Below are 13,750 nucleotides of genomic sequence, written 5' to 3' on the forward strand. Positions count from 1 at the left end.
CGCGTTAGCTCTCCAAGGTAAGTCTGTCAGAACACGGTAACCCTTTCAAACCAGAATAAACCCGTTTCCACACGGTATCTGTAAGCCCAATGGTTCCCACCTTGGCATTACCTTCTTGTTTTGATGATTCCAAAAACAAGTTGATTTGTGTTGTTTATCTAATGTGTTTGATGTTTCAAAGTGCATGTGTTGAAAATCAAGAAATCAAACACCATAGCCAAGGAAGCATGGATCGGGGCATGAACCAATTGAAGACATCTCATTGGAAGCCAAAGGAATTCGAAGGCTTGGATAAATCAAGGAGACATCTTGAAGAGCCAAAGAATCAAGAGAAGATCCATGGAAGTGACCAAGATATGAAGAGCTTCAAAGTTGAAGATTAGTTTGTAATTGTCTTGTGTTAGAATGTAAGTCTAATCCCACTTAAACATACCTTTTAGGGGCATAAGTAATTGAGTTTCAAAGACCTTAAAAACTATTTGAAATTAACTTGAAAATGTATTTGAAATGAACTTGAAAATGTATTTGAAATAAACTTGAAAATGTATTTGAAAGCATAGGGAAAAGCTCAAAGACCTTGGCCCAAAAGCCCCTGAAGTTTTAAAGTTAAAATGGAATTTTTACCAGGGCCGGTCGACCGGGGTTTGCCGGGCGACTGCGGAGCAAGTCTCGAAATCCAGACTTGGTTTTCAATAGCGGGCCGGTCGACCAGGGTGTTTCGGTCGACCGCGGATGTGTTTCTGGAAATTCAGAAACAATTCAGTAAGGTCGGGCCGGTCGATCGCCATATGGCCGGACGACTACGGATAGAAATCTAGACAAAAATAAAAATGTCCAGGTTGCTCTTCCCGGACGACCGCTGCGGCCTGCCAATGTAGCCGTTGGTGCCTGCGGGGCTTGACTTTTTCAACCCAGTTTTTTACTCTTTCGCCCTCAAACGGTCATAGTTTCAAATGAGCTATATATACCTCATTTAAGACCTCTTAAGACACGACTCTTACTTTCCCAAACATGTTTTAATCTTTGTGACGAGTGATTAACACCCTGGTGCCTCATTTGGGATATATCTAAAGGGATTAATCTAGAACTTCAATTTGTACATCTTTTGAAGAGAGAAAATTTGTAAAAGCTTGTGAGCTCCATCCACCCTTGAAGAGGGTTTGTATTTTCATTTTCTTTTTAGATTTATTTGTATATTCGGCGAGTGCGAAGGGACGCAGAGCCATCCCAAGAGCGAGTGTTAGAGACGCGGAGCTTTCTCCGGTTCGTGGCGAGTCTTGCAAGGCGTAGCCGAACCAAGTTGTAATTGGGTTGATTCCTCGCCATTAAAGAAATCCGTAGTGAAGCCATCAACGGTTTTGTTGGTGGAGTGGAGTAGGTTCGAGGCTGGGACCGAACCACTTAAAAATCTCAGTGCACTCTCCTTTACCCTTGCTTTTTATTTTGTGTTATGCATTGGATTTTTACTTTGTGTGCTTGATTATTTATATGCCATTTGATTTCGCTTCCGCATTTGTTTTTGGCAAGAATTTTTAATACCCAATTCACCCCCCTCTTGGGTTGCCATCTACCCTGGGATTTTAGTATCTAATCCGAGTTAACCCGTTATGACGCATTAGCTTTCCAGGGCAAGTTCGTCTGCGCATGGTAACCTTTTCAAACAAGAATAAACTCGTTTCCACACGGTATCTAATCTGAGCTAACCAGTTATGGCACGTTAACTCTCCAGGGTAAGCCCGTCTGAAAACGGTAACCCTTTTCAAACCAGAATAAACCCTTTTCCGTACGGTATCCAATCTGAGTTAAACCGTTACGGCGCGTTAACTCTCCAAGGTAAGACCATCTGCACAAGGTAGCCCTTTTCAAACCACCCAGCGTAAACCCATTTCCACACGGTATCCAATCTGAGCAAACTCATTCTGACGCGTTCGCTCTCCAAGGTTAAAACCAATTATGACGCATTAACCTCCCAATTAGAACCCGTTATCACAAGGTAACCAATGCCGAGCAAACACGTTATAACGCGGTAGCTCTCTAGGAAGCGTTTGCTGTTTTACACAAATCACTTTCCAAACCAAAAGTGTTTCGCTCCTGCAAATCAAATCAAAGCCCAAGTAAGTACGTTTATTCACAGCTCATCAAAATCAGACACTATTTAAAACAGTGTCATATCGAAATCTTGCGTACGATCCATCGTATCAATCAACAGATGTCGCTTTGGCGTTCTTGTTATCAGTGTCCACACTGGATGTCAAACTCACATCCCCCGAGGTCCCTCCCCAAATCAGGTGTCCTTAACCTGACTCAGAGGTCCCTTCCCGAATCAGGTATCCTTAACCTGATTCCAGATGTCCCTCCCAGCTGTTAGTAATGACGTCCATCCCAGGATTCGTTCTAAACAGTCGTACTTTCAGAACCCCAAAACCGTCGACGAGAGGTCTCCACTCGATGACATCACAGCAAGATTCCTCAGAGTGGGCTGCACGCCCAAGGACCCGATGTGAGTCTTCCAAGCTTATCATTATCCTTCATTGACAAAATTTTGTTGTCTCCTTACTTTGGCATTCAAGTGCTTCGCACCCTCTACCAAAGAGGGGTATTTGCAGATACCCAATTTTGTCAAGATAGTATTAGTGATAGGTGACGCGAGGAAGAACCTATGACGAGTTCCAGAGCACCAGTTGTGTTTCTCTCAATCTCTCTTTAGGGCAATAAACTATTTCTGAAAGCCGTTTCACCACCACCAGAAAGCCTGTTTCCACACAGCAATCGCCTTTTTCGGCAAACAAAAAGCCTGTCTACACAGCACCCTCCTTTTACGGCATCCACCAGTAAGTCCGTCTGCACGTGGCATTCCCAATCGGTAAGTTAACTTTGGATATGAAACTCTCTTTTTGCGCCCAAAGGACACTGTTAGATTTATTAAATAACCGCAAGTGCACGGATCGTGTAAATACGGGTCGAACTCAGGGAAGAGAAATCTAGTTGTCAATCCTATTCTTGTACCGATTAGAATACTAGCTATGATATAATGTTGCCTGGCAAAATCTCAGGATTTCCGTGGACTTGGACCTCGGAGCCAACACTATATATAAGCGTATATTCTAATCAATCTTAGAATCAAATTTAACTAAGATCTTTTTTATTTAAAATCCTAATTTAGGCAAAGTGTACCAAGATTCTAATAATCTCTTTTAACTACTTATCTAATTTAATTAGAAAACCAAAATTCTAAAGGCTTAAGTGAATTGGAAAATTACATAAATAATTTGGAATAGTGTAAAAACCTTAATTCAATATAAAAGATTACTTAGGGTTAGAATCCACCATGGGTTTGGATTAAATTGATTAATTAAAACAACTCTTGAATTGGGTTGAAAATTCGATTAACTAGTCAATAAGGAATAAGATCAAAGGGATGTCATTCCTTATAAGTAATTAATCAAATCCACTCTCCAATTTACATTGATTATATAGAACTTTATATTTGTTAATCAACAATCATTCATACGAAAGGGGAAAGCCAATGGCATGAATGATTGGGATTTTCCAAACACAAAATCCTACACAATTTTTCAATTGAGTAGATTGATTTAATTATAAATATTTCTCCTAGATTGATTTAATTATAAATATTTCTCCTTCCCCATTGCTTCAACTAAACCCTAAGTAAATAGGATTTAGTTATTCATGAAGAAAGGAAGAAAAACAAAAATAACAAAGATAGATGGGAGAAAGAGTGCCATATAGAATTACTTGAAAAGAAAACTAAAAGAAAAATAAACTCTCCACTAATTTAAATTGAAACAAAAGTACATCAACTTGAACTTGAAAATAAATAACAAAAATAAAAAGAACTTATTCTTTTTCTCCTCCAATCTTTGGTTGAATCTTCCTCCTTCAAGCTTTAATGTCACCTTGAGTTTGAATGATGGATGATGATGCCTTGGATTAAGAGTTGAAAAGAACTTGAAAATGAGCAAGAGAGAACAAGAAAACCTAAAAGAAAGAGCTTGAGAGTGGTAGAGAGAAAAAAAGAGAATAAGTAAAAGGATAGATAGATAGCAAGAGTGTAGAGAGTCTAAAATATATATTTTTAAGTGCCCAAAAAAAAATTAATCTTTCCAATTCGTTCCTCTCTTTTCCCTTTTATATTTTTTTTTCTTGTTAGCTTTCCTCTTTCCAATTCGTTCCTCTCTTTTCCCTTTTATATTTTTTTTTCTTGTTAACTTTCCTCTCTCCACTTGGATATCTCTCTCCTTTAATTTCAGCAACTTTGTACCTTGTCTAAGTAATTTGGGCAACTTTTACTCTTCCTTTCTTGACTTTGATGTGTGAAAACGTTTGCAACTTTCTTTCTCTACTTTGGTGGGTCCCACTTGCATGTATTATGGCTTTGCATCTCAAATGGGCAACTTCACCCTCACGTAAAAACAGTGCTGTGAATAGATATAAGTGGGTCCCATGGTTTTGCATGTATTAGCAATGCACTTAAATAAAAGTTACTATTTTCAAATAAAAAAAACGTGGGAGTGGCTGCTATTATATCAAATGGAATTGTGCAATTCCAAGTGGGTCCCACCATTGCATGAAGGTTGTACGTTCATAGGCAAGATGCCAAAATTGATGGACATCACTTGCCACACAAATGCATGCATACATGCCCCTCTCCACCCGACAAAGTAAACTTGCCATATAGAACAAGATTCATATAAAGCAAGTTACTGTTAAAAAGAAAAACTTCTTTAGGTGAGCGTTTTCTAATGTGTGACCCCACACGTGTGTCAAAAATAATGTGTCCGCAATATAGCCGAATCATATATGGAAGTTGGATTTTCCTTTGACATGGGGCCCACTTTCTACAATTTAGAATTCAAGCTTCAATATTCTCTTTCCTGCCTTAGATATTCGGTCACCATGTGGGGCCCATCTATGTTCCATCTATTTTGATAAGTCCACCAAGGTTGCATCAGAACATTGTTTCCACTAGATAATCCAAACCCTCCATTAGATTGGCTGCAAAATAAATATTGGGCCATGCCCCCTTAATTCATTCCTCAAAATTGATCCTCGCCATCCATTAAAGGGTGTAAACCGGTCATCCCATTTGATTAGAAGCTCAATTGTTTACAAAGAAAAGGGTGGGTCCCACTTTAAATAAAAATTACGATTTTTCAAAGAGCATGGGTATGGTGGGGTAATCCAAACCATCCATTTTGTTGTCTTATTGCTCAAATTAATTTTACCCCTTAAATTGATTCCATGGAATGATCCAATCCATTCAAACAGTGGGCCATAGTGGATAATGATTCCATATTTGATCTTTTCTTTGAAAATTTACCTCTTTAGCTCCATTTTCTATGAAAATCTAGAAATATCCCTGAAACACCAAAAATAAAGAAAATACCTGTAGACACCCCCATTTTGCTACGCTTATAAAGTAAAAGATTAGGTAGTATCATCGAGTCTTGAATACGTATTCAGCATTAGATTAGGCATCCATGCATTTTAGGGTAGATTTCACCTCATTATGGGAGTTTTGAAGTTGATGCGCGATCCTGAAGGTCTCTAGGGGGTTCCTTTGGCCTCTGGAAGATGAAAGTTTAAGTTTCCAAGCAAATGAAAAAACCTGCTATTTTTAGAATTTTCCGGGTTTCCCTCATTTTTGCCTATTTTGCACTTGAGGGGTATTTTGGTCAATCCCGATGTGTCTCGTTTGACCCCCAAGTTATATTTGAGAAATCTTGAGTGATTTTAGAAATTTTGAAAAAGCTGCTATTTTTAGAAACTCATGAGGCTTCCACATTTTCATCATCTTATGGATATTTCAATCATTTCTCATATGTCCAAAACCATCTCGAGGGTACGGCTGATGGATTAGGAGTAATTTCGTGAGATTTGGGAAACCTGCTAAATTTAGATCTCTTAAGATTTTCTCTTAGTCTTGCACTTCGGGGGTATTTTAAACATTTCCAAACATATCATATTTAGTCCCTAAGTTGTGTCTAAGAAATTTTGAGTCCGTTCATAAATTTTCAAAAATCTGCTATTTTTAGAATTTCTCAAGGTTTTCCCTAGTCTCGCCAAATTCTAGCACGTCGGGGTAATTTGGTCTTTTCCTGTGTAATTCTTTTGATCCCCGAAATATATCTGAGAGATTATGAATGATTTTCTGAATTTTGGAAAACCTGCTAAATTTAGAATTTCTCAGGAGTTTCGCTTAATTTGGAAATTCCAAGTGTTGAGGGCATTTTGGGTATTTTCAGGGGATACCAAATGATCCTGTTTAATATTGCTCACCGAAAGGACCCAATTTTAAAAGTTTATATTTTTGAAGTTTGACCACAAAGACTTTCCATTTTTAATTTTTCCCGTTAGGGGTGAACCAGTCTGAGGGTATTTTGGTCGCATTCGGATGTCTAACAGTCAAATAGGGGCATTTTGGTCCGAAAAGTTGTTTTCCAAAAAAGATGGTCCGATCATGTGTGAGGGATGCACCATAAATGTCAAATGGGTTGGGTCCATATATAGAATGTTGATTTTAGAAAGATTTTATAGATTTTTTACCAAGAAACCCGAAACCTGTGTGAAATGGCCCATTGGGCTAAAGCCCGCAAAGATCGAGCTCATGTGGGTTCACCCATATGGGTCAACCACCATGGTACCATACGGTTGACCCACATGAGTTGAGCACCCAACCTTGATGATGTCACAATGGTAACATCATATTTGTTATTAAAAAATAAAAAGAAGGAAAAATGAAAAGAAGGAAAGAAGGAAAAGATGAATGATTGCTTAAAAAGGTTTTCTTCCAAAGAAGCAATGTGGAATGAGAATAGCATGGCTTGATTGACAAGAAATTAAGATTAGAATCAAAGCCAATTTGGAAACAAGAAAGAAAGAAAGCAAGAGGGGAAAATTGGAAACAAGTCAAAAAGGGAGCTCTCACATTGGAAATTACTATTTCTCTCTTAACCCTAGCTTTTTTTGTATAAAAATCAAAGCAAACAATCCTAGAAAGATTGGAAAAAATCCAAATTCGTCCTTTTTCTCTCTCCTCCCCAAAAAAAGAAAAAAAAAACCTCCTCTTTAAGTGTGATCTCTCTCTCAAGTGTTCTTCACAAAAGGAATTCTTGAATTCCTTCTTCTTCTCCAAGGCATCACACAATCAAGAATTATTGGAGTGTTCTTTCGATCTTTTTTTAGCGTATAAAAGGGTTGGACAAAGTGTATATCTTGGATCACCAACCTTAGAGACAAGGATCGCGATCAACGGTAAGGATTCCTCATCTTTGTGAAGTAAAAAAAAGCATGCTAGGGTTTTAATTCTAATGGATCAAATCAACGAGTTTTTATGTTATAATATAGATTATGAGTTTTCAAAATCCAAAATTTGATCCAAAAATTAATTTTCCTCCATTTAAAAATGGTTTTTTTTTTTTTTTTATTCAATATGGATTTAAATTAGAATATCAAAGCAAGTGTTTGAAAACATGGTTCTTTTTAAAAACTGATATTTTCTGGGTTTTATATAAAATATAAAACTACTGGAAACTTAATCTCCAACGGCGGTTCGGCCGTTTTATTTTTCATTCTACTTTTCAAAGAATAACCCCGAAAAGAGTTATTTCTTGATGAATGGAGCCAAAAGTATATCAAATCATGTCCCAATTTTGTGAAAGTTTGTTTCCAGTAATTTTATAAGGTTTTTAGATCACCCAAAATTTTTCATATTTTTTGGAGTTTGTTTAATCGGATTATTAATTATTTTAAATTTTGCCTATTTTTAATAAATACCAAATGGTTTTAAAAATTGATGAAAATTTGTAGAATTAAATATTAATAATAAATGATTGTTTTTATTGAAAAATATTTTAAAACAAATATAGTTTTTACTATTTTCTAATCGCTTCTCCATTTTACATGCCATAATTATTTTTCTTATTAAACTAATATATTTTCAAAAAAATTTCTTACAAACCAGTAACTTTGGTTACTGGAATGTTAGAAAAATATTTTCAATTAATTTTGCAAAGATTTGATAAGGTTTTACAATTTATTTTAATAAACGGGTTTTAATGCCTAGGAAACAAATTAATCTCTTATATTTAAAAACCAATTTTATGGAGGAGATTTAATTTTTAATTTTTGAAATTTTGATAAATAATTTATAATCTATTATATATCTATTGGAAGTTTTTATTTGATTTTAGGATACCATTAGGTTTGCTTTTTAAGTAATTCTTTGGTTTCATCTTATTTTTGTGTGAATTTAAATGGGCATCAAATCGTAATAAAAATCCATGAAAGTCATACAGTAGTCTAAGCTCATGATTATCTTTAGACTGTAAGAGTTTAAGTTAATTTGAAATTGATACGCTATAGGTTGCTGTGTTAATCTATAATCTGATTTGAATTTTGAAAATTCAGAAATTGATATCTAATCTTAATGCTAATTCATGCAAATTTGTCAGTAAGATTTAATCATTTATATCTTTATTCTCTAAAAGTTTGGAGTAATTTAAAATTGATATGATATAGGTTACTGTGTTAATCTATAATCTGATTTGAATTTTGAAAAATCAAAAATTGATATTAAATCTTAATGATAAATCATGAAATTTTTTTCATAAGCCACAATTATCGATATCTTGTTACGGAAAAAGTTTCAACTGAGTTGGAGTTTTATTGCTTAGGGTTACTGTCTAATCCTAGCAATCTGGTCTTAATGATATTAAATCACAATTTAATAGCAAATCAATACAAAAGTCAGTAAAACTCTCCAAAAAACCTTAAATTTTCATCATAAATTCAATCCCTAACTTTTTTGAAACAGAAACCTTAGGGTTCATAGATTGCCTTTGTAAATTGGCTATTCTGTGACAATTTAACTGCCGAGATCGCAACCATAATCGTATACTAATTGCGATTAATCCTGCATAATTGGAGTGCGTAAATTATAGTATGATATTGGCTCTGAGGTCCACTGTCCACAGAAATCCTGAGAAATATGCCAGGCAATAAGATACTATAATTTACGTGCTAAATTATACAAGTGTTGAGAGCACGATTCCATTCCATGGTTGCGATTCGAGGCCAAAACTTGCGAACCATAGAGCCTTTGGTATTCCTTAGATGTTTAGGAATAAAAAATCCTCAAAAATTAAAAATCACTAAGTTCAACAAATCGAATTAACTCGATCCGTGTCTTAGGAGCCGTTGGATTACAGTCTCGTATCGTAGGAACCTTTAGGGCCCCTTAGGAACACTTACGTCACGTTGTGTCCTAAGTTTTAGGGAGTCCTAGAGTTAGGAGTCCAGCCTCATCACGGGCGTTTGCTATGGATAGCAACCGTGCCATAGATCTAGTTACACTAATCACCTCATTTTTTCCCTAGGACAAACATAGTTACCTAGGATGTAGGTTAACCTGCATTAGTCTAAGGGACGTCTTGCACTTAGATAGGACCATATAGCATCTTAGATGAAGTCCTAGGATAATAAAATCTTCAACTTGAATTAAATAATTTCTCTTAAAACTGTTGAAACAGTCAATCCAGTCTAGATCGGTGTCCTAGATGAGTTAGGCATAAGTAGCTTAGTTCAGGTGCACCGAACTACGTCGACTCTGATCCCAGTGAGGCTTGGGTACGTAGGCAGCTTGGATGCTTGATGGCATACCAATCACGAGTCGGCTCCACACATAAGTGGTGGGGTTTTGTACATTAATCCTTAAATCAAAAGTAATTAAATCACTTAGGACTTTCCATGAAATTAGAATTTTAGGAGAACTTTCACTTATATTGAATTTCAAACAAATTAAGAAAATCAATATACACATTTAGGAATTACATTGAAATTAGATCTTAGGATGCATGTCACATAGTTTGCACATTAATATAGAGTTAAATGAGCCATTTAAAAGAAATTCAAAAGAGTTAACTTTTGGAATTGAAGACCGATTATCGGGTAGGAATGGTGCATGTGGTGGTAACTTCCCATACCTTCCATTATCGTAACCAGGTAACGAGTCTAGATTTCTTGTCAATTATGGGTCCTAGATCCCTCATCTAGGTGGCGACTCTGTCACTCTCTTTTGCGTGGAATTCGGATTGCCTTAGTGATCCCAAGTTCACGGAAAAGATGAATTAAATCACACCTCGCTAGGCCCTGCCCTTATGGGTACTGGGTTGCACGTTTGTTTGCACCCTATGGCTTGGTTGCTGCCTGCTTGGTTGGGTAATTAAAATCAATAATAAAAAGCACACGCCATTCGCGTGGGTACGAGAGACCAAGAGAGACCGTAGCGCATCGCGCGTTCGCGACCCTCTCGCAGGATCGGGTCCCACAATACCTTAGTAGTACAGCTTTAAATATAAAATATGCATGCTCTTTACACCTACCATTCACACATAAATGTGTTCATCAGACACCCTGTCTCCTAGTTTATTGGAGTGCCCTGAACACAAGAAATCCAACGGACATAACCGCATGCGAATCGGAGTCCAATCGAAAGAGATATGGACGACCGAATGCATTGATAAGAGACGAAACCACCGCCATTCAAAAGCCGGTTCTAGCACAGCAAACGCCTTTTTTGTTGAACCAGAAGCCTGTCTACACAGCTGAAATTAACAAGAGGGGGGTGAATTGAATTTTAACACTAAATTATCCCTTTTGACAATTACTTGTGAACCTAGTTAGAATTTTTCTTCTTTAAATTAGGTTTTTGGTTAGTGCAAGTAAGATTGAAAACAAAAGATATACCAAACCAAAAACAAGAATGAAAGTACAAAAATGAGAGATGACACACCGATATATAGTGGTTCGGGCAAAGCCCTACTCCACTCTTCTTAAGATCGTCCTTAAAGATTTCCACTATTGGAGACCTCCACGATGCCCGGCTCCGAGGCGGTTACACTTCCAAGGGATATTAAATAAGGATGCCCTTACACCTTTACAAAAGACTCTCCTTCTCCGCCGAGTTCTAAGCGGTGCTCCCTAGGGTATTAAGGTAGGATGCCCTAGCCACCTTTGCAAGAAATGAAGATTGAATAGCTTGGCTTCTTCTTGAAAGCTTGATGCTCTTTGTAGACCCTTGATTGCTCTTCAATGATGGTAGTTGCAAGTGAAAGCTCTAAATATCCCAACTCAAAAAATTTGCAAGTGCAAGCAAGTTTGGGAAGAAAACAAAATCTTTAGCACAAATGGATTGCAAGTTTTCTTTAATGCTCAAGGAGGTTTTTAAATCATCAAGAGAGAGGAAATGAATCCTCTAGATGTTGTATATATAGCCTCTCTATAGAATATGACCGTTTGGGGTGGCAATAACAAAAATCACAAATTTATTCAAATCCCAACGGCTATATTCTCACCTGTCGCGAGGTTCTCGGAGCTCTGAGAACCATTCTCGGAGCTCCGAGAAATATTCTCGGAGTTCCGAGAGAACAGCCAGAAGAAATAAAATTTCTACTGGACCATTTCTCGGAGTTCCGAGAAATTTCTCGGAGTTCCGAGCTCGGAGCTCCGAGAAGCCTAAAAAATCAGCAAATTTGAGATTTTATTGCTTGTTTGATTTTTGGCTTTTGGAACTCAACTGCTATGATACTTATGGAATGTTTATGAGGGTCCCAACATGTTAGTCCACCACATAATCATTCACTAAACCTTTAAAGTTCTTTAAGTGTTCTTTGAAAAACATTTTGAAAATACTTTGCCTTGACTTGAAAATCTAAAAAGAGGAGATGTACAATGATACCTATGCAACCTTCAATTTCTCTTTAGCTTTGGTCTTCAAGTTGATCTTCCATCTTTGTATGCTTGCTTGAGAGATGATGTGAGCTCCACTTAGTTCCTTTGACTCTTGTTGGGTACATCTTCAAGCATGACCATGTTGTGTGTTGGTTTCTTCAATGATCAATCCTATCTTAAACACAACACTTCAAAGCAAATTGATTAGTATTAAAAAACACAATCAATTATGTTTAGAATCATCAAAACAAGATAGGAGAGTACACCCTTGGGCTTACAGCGCCCGTCATTTATGACATAAACCGGTAAGCCCGTCTACACACGGCATTCCCAATCGGCAGGTTAAATTTAGGTCTGAAACCTTCTTTTGGCATCCAAAGGACACCCAGTCTCCCGAAAGCACCCTATTTCTAGCTCATTGGAAAGCCATGAACATAAGGAATCCAACAGACCTAACCACGTGTGTAGACACCCCCATTTTGCTCCGCTTTAACCAATAAGGTTTTCGTTAGCATTTTTCATTTGAGGACCACCTTCCCGTTTCTCGAGCTTTTCCCTATGTCCCAAGTCATATTCTCCATAGCATTCCTTTTCCCGCTACTTCCATAACTTTTTATCTCATTTTTCTTATCCCTCTCTTAGGAGTTCACTTTCCACGGAAAATTTGAAGAAGTTGGAATTTCGGAGCCCGCCAGATGTTTTTTTATTATTATTCATAAATTTCCGCCAAGAGGTGGTGCATATCATTCTCAACAATTTTACTTGACAATGGTTGGTGTTTCGGTAATTTAAAGCGAGGCCTACAATTTGTATTTCAAAAATTGCAGAATTTCAATCAATGGATGTTTGGCCAAATTCAAGAGAGGCCCGCTATTGAAATTTAGAATTTCCATGGATATCCGGCTAGTTTGGGAGCCTCAATGTAATATGGAATTTATAAAACCAAAGTGTCACCATTCGGTAAATTTTTCTTAGGGTCCCTAATCTCACTTTTGAATTTTTCTACCCAACACCCTCTTTCCTTACAACTTTTGATAGCTAGTGGGGCCCATCAAAAGTTGTTCTTATCTAAATACTAGCTATTGAATGAGGAAGAGTCCCTGCTAATTTTAACTTTAATTACAAGTAGGAAGTGTAAATGAGTTGGATGGTATCGGTCAATTTGGAGAAACTCCCAAATTCGTTCACCATTTTGTGGGGTCCACTAGATGAGCCAATGGCCCAATTGATTAATATATTACTATGCATGTGGGCTGAGATGGGCATGATATCATGATGTGAGGTGGCTAGTGGAGATGATTTTGGAGACATTAATCCATTCGGAATTTCGCCTATCAAATGGACGATTCGGATCTTTCTATGACAATGGTTCTAGGGCGCCACCTAAAATTGATGGTTGAGATCATTCTAGTGGGGATCTAATTTTGAGGTACAACCTAATTACACCGTGGCCCATTAAAATGGATGGTTTGGATCATCCTATGGAATTGACTTGGGGGTGTAATTAAATCACATCGCGGCCCACTATTTGAACGCTCAAGATCATCAATTGTTGCCCATCAAATGAACGGATCGGATCAGCCCATGGAAATGTTCTAAAGGGTGCAACCAATTTGCATTACAACCCATCAATTAGATGGTTCAGATCACTCCATGTGGTGGGCCCCATCCTAAGACGTGTTTAGCAATTAAACATTGCAAGAAGGAAAATGATATTTTGCACCCATTTTGCACTTGGGACAGCCTCCACTAGTGTAAAAATAAAAAATAAAAAAAATAAATAGAGTTGCATATAAACATAGGGATTCGGCTAACAATGAGGAGTGGGGCCTGCCAAAAGATTTTAGAAATAGAATAAGGAAGGGGATAAAAAAAAAAGAGATGATATTATTTACCTACTTAGCTTGATCCATGGAAGAGATTTTGGACTCATCAAATAATAGATATAAAAAGGATCAAAGATAATCATTCGATTGTTTTAGAGAGGATGTTCTAATAG

The sequence above is a fragment of the Tasmannia lanceolata genome, unplaced genomic scaffold, assembly GCF_043159265.1.
Source record: "Tasmannia lanceolata isolate RefF3 unplaced genomic scaffold, GAP_Taslan_0.1 ptg000006l, whole genome shotgun sequence".
NCBI classification, from domain to species: Eukaryota; Viridiplantae; Streptophyta; class Magnoliopsida; order Canellales; family Winteraceae; genus Tasmannia; species Tasmannia lanceolata.